Here is a 13,792-nt window from a genome sequence, read left to right on the forward strand (position 1 = left end):
ATTCCAAGACATGTCCTGGTACAGTGTTACGTCCACCCTCATAAACGGTTCCTTTATGGCATTTACTAAACAGCGTACTGAGCTGCATCTCCGAGGCGCTGATGTGGGTTGCTCTGCCCGATTCCGGCGCTCTCTCTCTGAGGGTCGTCCATCTGGCTTGATCGGCGGTCATCCTGTGAGGTGCCATGTGCTGTTGCGTGCTCGAAACTCCATGTGCCGTGAGGACGAGTTCCTCGAGCTCTGCTATTTCGCGCCCAGATCTTTTCCCGGCTCCTCTTTGCTGATCGAACGATGGTTAGAAGTTCTATTCGATCAAGGGTTGAGGTTGCGCCACGGGGCAAGGTTTGCGTTGAAATATTTAAGGGTATACTTCATATAGACTTGTTATTGTTTCATGTTGAATCACTGTGTGCCGCCCGAAATGCTGAGGTTCCCTGGCAAATCCGGGAACCCGTTCTCAGTGCAAAGAACACAGGGTTACGCCGCTGCCATTCCTCCAGTCTCAGGTATAATTGTTTTTCGTTTACTTACCCTCCTTATTACTATCGTTTACCAAGGGCGACCCCATGCCTCCGGATTTTGTTTACTGTCTCAGTTATGTTGTTGGTTTATGGTCTTCACAGTATCGAGCAAGGTCCTAACCCATTACGTTATCGTGCCAGGGAGATGCTCGGCGTTCATCCGGCATTGTGGAAGTCTGGTTCCTTCCTCCGCCGCCCCCTACAGGTAAGAACTGGGCGGTTCCATATGACCTGCATTTTAGATGTTCTTTCTTTACAGGGTATTATCTGAGCTACTGTTCACCTGAACAGGGATGCCGAGGGTTTATGCTTTAGCATTCGGTCCCTTCGACTTCATCTAGGGTTTCTTGCTGCGATGTTAAATGTCTCATTTCTAAGTTCATGTGGCTAATAACAAACAGTCCTTGTTTTGTTATCCGACCTCCGTCGGAACCCCGCCAAACGCTGTTCGTTGGCTTAAATTGTATATATGTATTCTTTTTGGCTTCTGGGTTATGCACGGTTCGCAAACAATGCTTCTGAGCAATGTCGCCACAGTATTTATAATATAATCTATTTACTGTTTAGTTCAGACTTGTTATGTGTTAATGTTATCTGGGTATAGCCCGAGTTCTGCTTAGAACTGTTCGTAGTGTAATCTCGCCTACAGCTCGGCTTTAATATGCATTTAGATTGTATATGAATCTCCTTTCTATTTCTTTACAGTTATAATGATTGTTCTATGGTGGCCTTATCTTGTTTTTTATTCGGCAATGGGGCCCTGCCGGCTAAGCCTTCGCTTACGCCCAGCGGCTGGTGACTCTTGAGAGCCGGGTCTCTGGCAATTACCGTGTGCATGCATAAGTGTTAAGGTTTCTTTTCGTTTTGATTTCACTGTACAGAACTTCTCAGTCTGAGACCATATTTACTTTCCGCTTGTGTATTTTACTCAACTGTTTTTCCTGTATAATAGCAGGGGTATTTTGTTCTACCAGAGCTTATATTATGGTTCGCCGACGTGTGTTCGGCCTGCTCGTTATTTCGATTAAAGGTTGATTTTCCATTGTTTAATGCTGCTATAATACAATATAAAAAGCTATTTATCTGCTTTTGGTTCGATTCTCTCTAAATGTTATCTGCATGAGAGTACAGAGTAGAGTTATTGTTTTCTTTTCTGTTTGATGTTTATTCTGCTGCCGGTATTACAGAGTTTCAATTTCTTACGCGCCCAATACTTGCATTCATAAATATAGGTATAAAATTCGGTCTCTGCCGAATACATAAGAACAATTTTCTTTTTTTTTTCCTTTGTCAAGAAAACGAATAGAATACTCTTCACTATTCTATACGCACACACAGAACCACATTGCAAATTCATAGTTAGTATGCTCAGTAATCCTTACCTGTTTAACAGCAAACCTGTGCGTATTGCTTGTCTTCCACCCGTCCGTAGGAAGATCCTCCTCGATCTTCCACCCCCAAGCACATTAGCAGATCCTCTCATCTGCAATCTCACTGGCTATGCCAGATTTCGCTATCTGATCCTAACCAGACGTAGCGAGTGTAGGAATTTTCTTCCTCACAAACATGCCATCCGATCCCTACTGGACATAGCATTTTCTTTCTGTCTTTCTGCCATCTGATCCTAACCAGACTTGGCATTTTCCCCCTTTTCCTCCAGGGGTCTCCACTGCCTCCTGAAGGTAGTTAGGGTTTTTTTTTAATTTTTTTAACCACCTTCACAGTGATTGGCCATAATTAATCATGTACCCAGATTGAATAATGATAACACAATTAATTAACATATTTGTTAACAATACTAATCAACAGTGTTTTTATATTTCATCAAACAGAGTTTATCTCACAGCTAAACTTACTAATTTACCAATATTAACACCTCACGAGGGGCGTCACATCTCCCCCTCCTGAAGTTCTACATCGTCCCGATGTTGTTGTTCAGCCAAAAACAGTTTGGGATAAGCCTCCCTCATGCTCTGCTCATCCTCCCAGGTGGCCTCATCAGGCCCAAAGTGCTGCCACTGCACTTTAACCTGGTGGATAGTCATTTTCCGCAGCTCGACTCTTCTCCGATCTAATATGTTCACTGGCTCGACCATGAACTCTCCGTCCGGTTCCACCTGAAACACACAGTATTCAGTTTAGCCGCTTACTAGCATCATATTTTAGTTTACATCTATTAACAACCTTTTCTCACCTGAATATCTTGCCAACTTATTATGTGCCTAGGGTCATAGACACATTTCTTTAAAACTGATACATGGAAGACATTATGAACCCGGATATGGCTGGGTAGGGCTAGCTGATAAGCTACTGGCCCTACTCGCGCCAAAATCTGGAAAGGCCCACAGAAGCGTGGTGCCAGTTTGGCACAAGCATTCCATTGAAGAGTACTTTTCCTAGCTCGGATTCTGACATACACGTGCTCACCAACCTGATATTCTTTAAATGTCCTCTTCCGATCTGCAAAGTTTTTCTGTCTGTCCTGAGCTATTTTCAAATTAGCTCGGACCTTTTTGACCATAACTTCCATCTCCTCCAACATCTCAGGACCCAACAAGAGTTTGTCCTCCGGTCCGCACCAACTGGATGGTGTACGGCATTTCCGGCCATAAAGCACTTCGAATGGACTCATCCTTAAGGATGCATGGTATCCGTTGTTATAGGCAAATTCCACTAGATGTAAATACTCCTCCCATCGAGTGGGTTGTTGCATCACGTAAGATCTCAACATATCTTCCACCACTTGATTCACCCGCTCAGTCTGCCCGTCAGTCTGCGGATGATAAGCGGTACTGAAGTTCAGTTGAGTTCCCAGACCTTCAAACAAGGTTCGCCAAAAAACTGAGGTGAATTTCACATCACGATCGGATATTATTGTTTTTGGCAGCCCATGGAGTTTAAATACATTCTGCATAAAAACATTGGCGATTTGAGCCGCACGATAGGTGGATTGAACCGGGATAAAGTGAGCTGACTTACTGAGTTTGTCTACTACAACCATTATAGAATCATTGTTCTTTTTGGATCTTGGCAATCCCGTTATAAAATCCATGGTAATGGTCTCCCATTTCCATTCTGGTATAGGTAGTGGCTGTAGTAAACCCACAGGGTGCTGATGTTCAACCTTAACCTGTTGGCACTCTAAGCATCGTGCCAGATACTCCACCACATCCCTCTTCATGCCTGGCCAGTGGTACTCTTTCCGAAGTGAGGTGATCAGTTTTTGGTAACCCGGATGTCCCGCATAAAGACTTTTATGATATTCATCCAGAATCTTTTCTTTAATACCCCTTTGATTGGGTACATAAACCCTCTTTTTGTAGCACACAATTCCGGCTGCATCCAAGGTGTACCCTTGTTGTATTATGTGGGTATTTTTATCCTGCACCAGCTGTTTCTTTCGTAGATAAATCTGGTCTTGAGCAGCGGCCCTTTCAAGTTCTGTATCAAGGGTGGACAGTCCCTTACTAATACCGATTTCATAAAGACAGTGCACTTTTCGACTCAGTGCATCAGCTACCCTATTTTCTTTTCCTTTTAAATGCTTAATTTCAAAATCGAAACCCCCCAAAAAGTCCACCCATCTTGCTTGTCTCGCGTTTAAGGTTGGTTGACTAAAGTAGCTAGTCAAACTATGGTGATCAGTCATCAGCAAAAATTTTCTTCCCACTAGATAATGGCGCCACATTTTTAGCGCATGAACCACCGCGGTTAATTCCAGATCATAGGCGGAATACTTTTGTTCATGCTCTTTTAATTTTCGAGATTCATACGCGATCACCTTACCTTCCTGCATTAACACCCCACCTACGCCCTCTTTACTTGCATCTGTGCAAACTACATATTCTTTCTCTGGGTCTGCAACATTCAGCATGGGTGCGGTGGTGAGCAGTTTTTTGAGCTGCTCAAAGCTCCGTTGACAATCTGCTGTCCACTTAAACACTTTCCCCTTCTTTTGTAAAGAGGTGATAGGGTATGCAACCTTGGAAAAACCTTCTACGAACCGTCGGTAATAACCAGCCAACCCCATGAAGGATCGAATATCTGCTACATCTTTGGGTGTTGGCCATTCCATTATGGTTTTGATCTTCTCGGGATCCACAGCTATACCTTCTTTTGTAATGATGTGTCCCAAATATTGAATCTGTTCTTTATAAAAATCACATTTATTTAATTTGCCATATAGTTGATGCTCCCGTAGCGTCTGTAACACTATTCTAAGATGCTCCTCATGCTCTTTAATATTCCGGGAGTATATAAGTATATCATCAATAAAGATTAACACGAACTTGTCTAAGTATTGATGAAATACACTATTCATCAAGCACATAAATGTCGCAGGTGCATTAGTCAACCCAAAAGGCAGTACCACAAACTCGTAGTGTCCATAACGAGTACGAAAAGCGGTTTTAGCTATGTCCTCATCCTTTATTCTGATTTGATGATAGCCCGACCTCAGGTCAATCTTTGAAAAGATTGTCGCCCCCTTCACCTGATCGAACAGCTCATCAATGCGGGGTAGTGGATACTTATTTTTAACCGTCAGTTTGTTCAGCTGCCTGTAGTCTATGCACATATGAAGAGTTCCATCCTTTTTCCTAACAAACAGCACAGGAGCCCCCCAAGGAGATACACTGGGGCGGATATACTTCTTATCCAACAACTCTTGCAGCTGCATCTTTAACTCAGTTAATTCCGGCACACTCATCCGGTAGGGTGCACGGGATACTGGGGCTGCACCGGGTACCAATTCGATGGTAAAATCCAAATCCCGTTTGGGCGGCAGCCCTAGGATTTCTTCTGGAAATACATCAGCAAAATCTTGCACCACCGGAATATTTTCCACCGTCGTAATTTTATTCTCAGACCCAGCGTACCCCACCTGAATTGCATATAATTGGCATTTCTTCTGCACACTTTTAGCTAGCTGTGAGGCCGTAATTGGCCGGATCTGCACCGGTTTTTGGATGCCTTGAATTTCTTTTTCCACTCCTAGTTCATCTCGGTAAGAAATGGTTTTTGATTTACAGTTAATTACAGACCATCACTTTTCCAGCCAATCCATTCCTATCAGCACATCATAAGATCCAAGAGGGAGTACATTCAGTTCTGTTGTTATTGTCTGACCAGCTAACCTTAATGGGCAGTTGCTGACCTTCGTCAACACTCGTCTTTTGGCCCCCGTGGCCCGCTGTACTAACCAAGGATTTTTAAATTTAATAGTTTGCAACCTGCAGCTTTCCACAACTTTGGGACTTACATAGCTTAAGGTAGCTCCTGGGTCTACTAAAATAGAAACAGTTCGATCATAGAGCTTACCTTCGAACTCAATCATGGTTGGCTGGTAGTCAGCTTGTTGATCCTCAAGTGCTGCATTTATTCTGGGCATGGATCTGGCCACGTCTCCCACTGTCGAAGCTTCATAAATCTGGGACAACTGGTCGCTTTCCTTCCGATGAGGACAATTCTTAATATAATGGGGTCCACCACAACCCCAACACTGAACTGGTGGCCTCGTTGCACCTTCATTATCCGTTCTAACCTGCTGTTCGCTGTATTTAGACTCAGCAGGTGGCTTAAATCTGATCTGACTCCTTGATGGGTTTTTAGTGCTGGCCCCTTTCGAAAACCCTTTGTGGAAGCTGTTGCGAGCTCCCTTTATTCCCACAGCCACTCTACTGCTCTTCTTGTCTGCCCATCGCTTCCCAAAACCTTCTCCTTTTTGTTTGCTCTGCTGGTAACAGAGTCTAGCCTTCCAAATTGCTTCGTCCATCGTCTTCGAATTATCAAACTCGATTCTTTCTCGCATTGCCAGAGGTAGGCTGCTTACGAACCGCTGCACTTTAGCCTTCTCTTCTCGAATGTACGGTACATAACGAAGCAGAGACGTAAATTTGGTTACGAACTCATCTATGGTCTGCTGTCCCAGCCGCAGATCATGAAATTCTCGTGCTTTTTCATCATAGAAGCGTTTTGTTAGGTATTTTTCCTTAAAATATTTTTGAAAAGCCTCCCAAGTCACATCCTGCTCACTCACCCCCCACACCATCTTGACCTCCTCCCACCATAATGTGGCCTTGGCCTGCAGCTGGAAATATAGCCAGCCGAGCTTTAAGATGGTGATCATACTCGTACACTTGGAAATACTTATTCATATTGATCAGCCATGCTTCCGCAGCTTCTTCTGACTCCCCATCAAACTGAGGTGGCTTAATCTTCCAAAACTCTCCTTGTAATTCCATTCGCGGTCTTTTTGGAGTTTGATATTCGGAAATGTTAACAGACTTCTCTCCTCGCGTCTCGGCTCTTTCCTCTGCTTCCTCCTGTTCTGTATGATAGCTCTGTTCGTCTGTTACTCGTGTCTGTTCAGGTCTAGGATGGGACTGTTGATGACGTTGTTTATCTGATAAACTTTTCAGAATCCTCTCCTGTTCCATGTTTAATCTCGCATTGTCCTCCCGTAAACGGGCCATTTCGTCCTTCAGCTCCTGGACTGTCCTCAATATAGCCGAATCAGTATTGCGGCCTTCTGCCCCCAGTTGTACCCATAAATCAGGATTTCCCTGAGGATGAGCTACATTATCTGGTTGTTCCAGGTTCCTATGAGGAGCGCTACTGGTTCGTCTCATCCTGCTGCAACCTGTACAAGATTAACTAATTCAACAGCTGTGATTATATACTTCAGTATACTCTTAGTTTGGTTGTCATGACACTATTTATGTATTACTATTTTTTATTAAAGTTTACCCGAGGTCACAGTGTTGTAACCTGGGCTCTGATACCAATTTGTCACACTCCGTTACAAATGTAAATTTTTTTTTTATCTCTTCTTACCAGCTTACAATATGCATATACATATAAAAGGCATGAAGCCTCCACGTACTTCTGGTACATATATATAAGGTTTCGATCTTTATGAGCATTCTGATATACATATATAATGTTTCGACCTTTATGAGCATTACGTATTAAAACTTCACTTAATATATATATTGCAAGGGTTATGTTTGGTTCATATTCATGCACGGACTAAATATTTCCATATTCGGGTTTTAGTAATGTTTATTCACATTAACATTTTCATGCAGCGATGTGGATACAATTCCAAGACATGTCCTGGTACAGTGTTACGTCCACCCTCATAAACGGTTCCTTTATGGCATTTACTAAGCAGCGTACTGAGCTGCATCTCCGAGGCGCTGATGTGGGTTGCTCTGCCCAATTCCAGCGCTCTCTCTCTGAGGGTCGTCCATCTGGCTTGATCGGCGGTCATCCTGTGAGGTGCCATGTGTTGTTGCGTGCTCGAAACTCCATGTGCCGTGAGGACGAGTTCCTCGAGCTCTGCTATTTCGTGCCCAGATCTTTTCCCGGCTCCTCTTTGCTGATCGAACGATGGCTAGAAGTTCTATTCGATCAAGGGTTGAGGTTGCGCCACGGGGCAAGGTTTGCGTTGAAATATTTAAGGGTATACTTCATACAGACTTGTTATTGTTTCATGTTGAATCACTGTGTGCCACCCGAAATGCTGAGGTTCCCTGGCAAATCCGGGAACCCGTTCTCAGTGCAAAGAACACAGGGTTACGCCGCTGCCATTCCTCCAGTCTCAGGTATAATTGTTTTTCGTTTACTTACCCTCCTTATTACTATCGTTTACCAAGGGCGACCCCATGCCTCCGGATTTTGTTTACTATCTCAGTTATGTTGTTGGTTTATGGTCTTCACAGTATCGAGCAAGGTCCTAACCCATTACGTTATCGTGCCAGGGAGATGCTCGGCGTTCATCCGGCATTGTGGAAGTCTGGTTCCTTCCTCCGCCGCCCCCTACAGGTAAGAACTGGGCGGTTCCATATGACCTGCATTTTAGATGTTCTTTCTTTACAGGGTATTATCTGAGCTATTGTTCACCTGAACAGGGATGCCGAGGGTTTATGCTTTAGCATTCGGTCCCTTCGACTTCATCCAGGGTTTCTTGCTGCGATGTTAAATGTCTCGTTTCTAAGTTCATGTGGCTAATAACAAACAGTCCTTGTTTTGTTATCCGACCTCCGTCGGAACCCCACCAAACGCTGTTCGTTGGCTTAAATTGTATATATGTATTCTTTTTGGCTTCTGGGTTATGCACGGTTCGCAAACAATGCTTCTGAGCAATGTCGCCACAGTATTTATAATATAATCTATTTACTGTTTAGTTCAGACTTGTTATGTGTTAATGTTATCTGGGTATAGCCCGAGTTTTGCTTAGAACTGTTCGTAGTGTAATCTCGCCTACAGCTCGGCTTTAATATGCATTCAGATTGTATATGAATCTCCTTTCTATTTCTTTACAGTTATAATGATTGTTCTATGGTGGCCTTATCTTGTTTTTTATTCGGCAATGGGGCCCTGCCTGCTAAGCCTTCGCTTACGCCCAGCGGCTGGTGACTCTTGAGAGCCGGGTCTCTGGCAATTACCGTGTGCATGCATAAGTGTTAAGGTTTCTTTTCGTTTTGATTTCACTGTACAGAACTTCTCAGTCTGAGACCATATTTATTTTCCGCTTGTGTATTTTACTCAACTGTTTTTCCTATATAATAGCAGGGGTATTTTGTTCTACCAGAGCTTATATTATGGTTCACCGACGTGTGTTTGGCCTGCTCGTTATTTCGTTTAAAGGTTGATTTTCCATTGTTTAATGCTGCTATAATACAATATAAAAAGCTATTTATCTGCTTTTGGTTCGATTCTCTCTAAATGTTATCTGCATGAGAGTACAGAGTAGAGTTACTGTTTTCTTTTCTGTTTGATGTTTATTCTGCTGCCGGTATTACAGAGTTTCAATTTCTTACGCGCTCAATACTTGCATTCATAAATATAGGTATAGAATCGGTCTCTGCCGAATACATAAGAACAATTTTCTTTTTTTTTCCTTTGTCAAGAAAACGAATAGAATACTCTTCACTATTCTATGCGCACACACAGAACCACATTGCAAATTCATAGTTAGTATGCTCAGTAATCCTTACCTGTTTAACAGCAAACCTGTGCGTATTGCTTGTCTTCCACCCGTCCGTAGGAAGATCCTCCTTGATCTTCCACCCCCAAGCACATTAGCAGATCCTCTCGTCTGCAATCTCACTGGCTATGCCAGATTTCGCTATCTGATCCTAACCAGACGTAGCGAGTGTAGGAATTTTCTTCCTCACAAACATGCCATCCGATCACTACCGGACATAGCATTCTCTTTCTGTCTTTCTGCCATCTGATCCTAACCAGACTTGGCATTTTCCCCCTTTTCCTCCAGGGGTCTCAACTGCCTCCTGAAGGTAGTTAGGGTTTTTTTTTTATTTTTTTAACCACCTTCACAGTGATTGGCCATAATTAATCATGTACCCAGATTGAATAATGATAACACAATTAATTAACATATTGGTTAACAATACTAATCAACAGGGTTTTTATATTTCATCAAACAGAGTTTATCTCACAGCTAAACTTACTAATTTACCAATATTAACACCTCACGAGGGGCGTCACAATTATCTAATTTTATTTCTTTCATACTTGGAATGAATTTCATTACATAATGCTATATCACTCAATTATAAAAAACCATTTGCAAATGCTAAATTAATTCACGTTTCTCGGATACTCGTAGTTCGTTCTTAAGCGTTCCGAACTGCACTCACCACCGCAAAGTCTCTCGGCTTATTATGGTTTTTCATTCCCACCACCGCTGATGCTTATAATCACAGTCCTAACAATCAGTCAAACACCAATGACAAAAATTTAAATGAAAGCACATCAATAAAGAAGAAACAAATCTACCTTGCCTGCGCATGTCCTCTGGTGTTGACCCAATTCAGCATGGTGCCTCTGCCCCTCTTGATTCATATTCCTGAACTTCAGTGATTATACTATTCTCTACAGTTTTGATGCGAACTCAGTATGGGGTTTCATCCTCGCAACCATAGAAAAACATTATTATCACTTGAAACATGCATTTTAACTTATCGATTGAAACATGTGAAATTGAAAAAGGTAGGGGAAGACTTCGGCCGAAGAGAATGGAAGCAGATTAAAAATATTCTTTTAAAATTAAATCTGGTTTTATTTAACAAGATAAAAAAAAAAATTCTGAATTTTAATTTCAATATAAATCATATTTATTAGTGTAATTAGAAAAAGTATCACTTTATTTAAAGGGAATAGTCTTTAAGTATGATTCTTCGGAAAGTTTTCTAGCTTGTTTTCAGATTTTGTCCAAAAAAGTTCTTTATTGAAATCACAAGTTTGACAGATAAACTGTTAACATCGAAAGTGCCTTATAAATTTTTGAAGTGATTAATCTATTTATAAACTTAAAAAATCTATTTAAACAACACATCAAAATTTAACCACAAATTAAATCTTCCAACCAAAAATCCACAGAACACTCCAAAAAAATCACACTTCAAAACTACTATTAAAAATATCACTATGGGTCAATCAACCTCACTTGAAAGTATAGCTACCAAATTCGCGAGAAAAAATTAGAAAATTTGCCAATTCGATTCCAACAGCTAATGCAACCTTTTGACTTTTTTCTAAGTTGTGTTCTTAGTTTTTCCACAAGATTTAGGTACATACATTTCCTCATGCGGTGTTCCTGTGTTTGTGGACAAAATCAAGTAATACATTTAATGGTAAACATTGGTTATAGCGATAGATTTAGTTGAAGTATGGGGCAATTGTGAGAGAAAATGTTTTATAAATATAAGAAAACGATTTTCACTGCTTTCCTGGATTTGGTATATTTATTGACTTTTCTTATCTACCATCAAATTTTGATTATTTAGCTGGTTAAGTTGCTTACCTTGTTACTGGTTATGTTGTTTGTATGAGTCTAGATCTTATGCTGGTGGAGTGTGCCACCGGAGGCAGAAATTGGGCTTAAAATGCCTTCTCTCACCAACCCAATGAGTTCCCAATGAGTCCTTTGATGGTTGATGGCTTCTATTTTCTAATGAGAAGATGAAACTGATAAATATACTTGTGTAGTTTGATCAAGATTTGTGGGTATATAATGTTAAAGCCTTAACATATAGATAATGATAAAGATTAGTATTTAAAAAAATAACATAGAAAATGAAGAAAAAATAGAAACAATTGTGAAATTGGAAAAGCTATATTTTTCAAATTTGTTGTTGATTTGGAAGGTAGGAAAGTCAAGAAAGCAAGAAAAATAAAGAAGGATTGAAAATAGATTATTACTAATTTTTAAAATATATTTCTATTTTGACAAATGCTGCATAAATAAGTTTAGAATGGTGAATTTTTAAATATCTATTTATTTATTAGATAATAGGTAGAGAGTTGTTAGATTTTTTAAATTTTAGATTTAAGTTCTCTAGCAAAAATAAGTGTGGTTTTCTTTAAAAGTAAATAGCATCTCTAAAATTATTATATTATAGAATTATTAGAAAGTAAAAAAATGCTTATAATATTTTATTGTTAAAAAAATAAAATATATAATATTTAAGTCTTTAAAATGTATATTATCAATTTTTTCCTAAATTTTTATTCACATTTTATATAAGATTATAATATCCCATAAAACAGATTCAAACTTGGTAACTATGCCTAAAAGATCACATATCACTGTCACTCTGAGTTCTCAGAAATGCAGTGTCACTTAAAGGACCACATGTCACTATCACTCTTTTGGAGAAGTGAACTTCGACCAGTTCCGCGACTCGTATTTCCGACCCTATAGCAATATTAATGCTATCTGACATGTGAGCGAAATAACCATCGCCCTCTGAGTAACAGCACGTGGAGAGGACGAGCTTAGAAAGGACACTCCATGGCTATTCCCCTCGCATGTAAAGATACTATACGGTAGGAAATAGGATTCGCGGACGAGTTCAAAGAGCTCGGTTTGAAACATAAGTGTGAGGTCGTCTCCATTGGTTGATGACGGGTGTCGTCTGAAGTAACTTGAATATCGTGCGCCTATCGATTAAATCAACTGCTGAGAGCCCCTGGTCTCCAAATAATTCGGCAGGCAACGTCATGTAATGCTGCCGACTAAGTTTAGTAAACCTTTTCCTTATCCCATGCGACGGCGTGTTAGGCTGCCGACTTACTTTATTAAATATCTTCACGGCGGGCTTCCCCAGAAACCCTAACCCTAAGATATTTTCTGTATAAAACGCCCCGAGCGGCCCCGTCGGGTCGTCGTAGTAATTAATTTGTTTTTCTACTTTGATACACAGATGGGATTTATAGTCCTTGTGGCCTGTTATGACCATACTGCTTTGTTTGGTATTCTCAATAGTTTTTCATGATTCTTGTGGTTCTGATTGCATTCACATGAGCTCTCAATAGTTTCTCATTATTTTTGTACCTCTGATTGCTCTAACATGACTTCTCCTGAAAGTGCAGTTCTGCATAGTCGGGTCCTTAAAATAAAGGCAGAAGATCAACATCTGCGCGATCAAGTTGCAGAACGGTTGGACGCGAGCAAGAGATCGGCAGCTATTAGTTTTTCTCCGGAGATGAATGCAGCCATGCATTTTAGGGATTCCAGGCGAACATGTCGTTCACCGCTAGGTTTGAAGGCTAAAATAGCTCAGCCAATTGAACCAAACTGCAATTATCCGGTAGAGTTTGCCCATTAGTTTTGGCTTGTCCTGTTAAATTTTCGGAGAGGGCTATAGTTGAAACTAGGGTGACCCGTGGCCACTATTAGGATATTGCTATTATAGGTATTAGGGTTTATCACTGGATCTAGAGTTTCCATTTTCAATGGCTTTATGATATATCTCAAAATCCATATTAATGTATATATCTCCGTTGTATAAGAGTTAATGTATATATCTCTAATCAAATCCATATAAATTATAGATATACCATTTGCAGAACATGTCATACTGAGGTGGATAGCTTATTTTTTCCAGCAGCCTGTGTTTTTGTCTCTTGTGGCTGAGCTGTAACTTCTTAGTGTATCATTCTTCTTTTTAATAGAATTAGTCCTTACTATTGTACCATTCTTCTTTTTAATACCATTCTTTTTTTTAATAGAATTGTAACTTCTTAGTGTATCATTCTTCTTTTTAATAGAATTAGTCCTTACTATTGTACCATTCTTCTTTTTAATACCATTCTTTTTTTTAATAGAATTAGTCCTTACTATTGTACCATTCTTCTTTTTAATAGAAATTAGTCCTTACTGAGAAAAAAAAACAAAAAATTTTTCCTACTCAGAAAAGAGCTTTTCAATTACAATATTCTAGAAATAAAGTCACCCTTAA

At 40.4% G+C, this 13,792-nt stretch overlaps 1 long non-coding RNA gene across 1 annotated transcript; it reads left to right on the forward strand.

Annotated features, from left to right (window-relative positions):
- The first annotated feature begins 12,707 nt into the window (after positions 1-12,707).
- Positions 12,708-13,340, forward strand: LOC149171564 (uncharacterized). Its single transcript, XR_016259561.1, has 2 exons — positions 12,708-12,803; positions 12,924-13,340. It is a non-coding gene; the product is annotated as an uncharacterized LOC149171564 (long non-coding RNA).
- The last annotated feature ends 452 nt before the right edge of the window (positions 13,341-13,792 follow it).

Source organism: Pinus tabuliformis, chromosome 4_2 (assembly GCF_031772625.1).
Source record: "Pinus tabuliformis cultivar Carrire ecotype Pingquan chromosome 4_2, CPIR1, whole genome shotgun sequence".
Lineage (NCBI taxonomy): Eukaryota > Viridiplantae > Streptophyta > Pinopsida > Pinales > Pinaceae > Pinus > Pinus tabuliformis.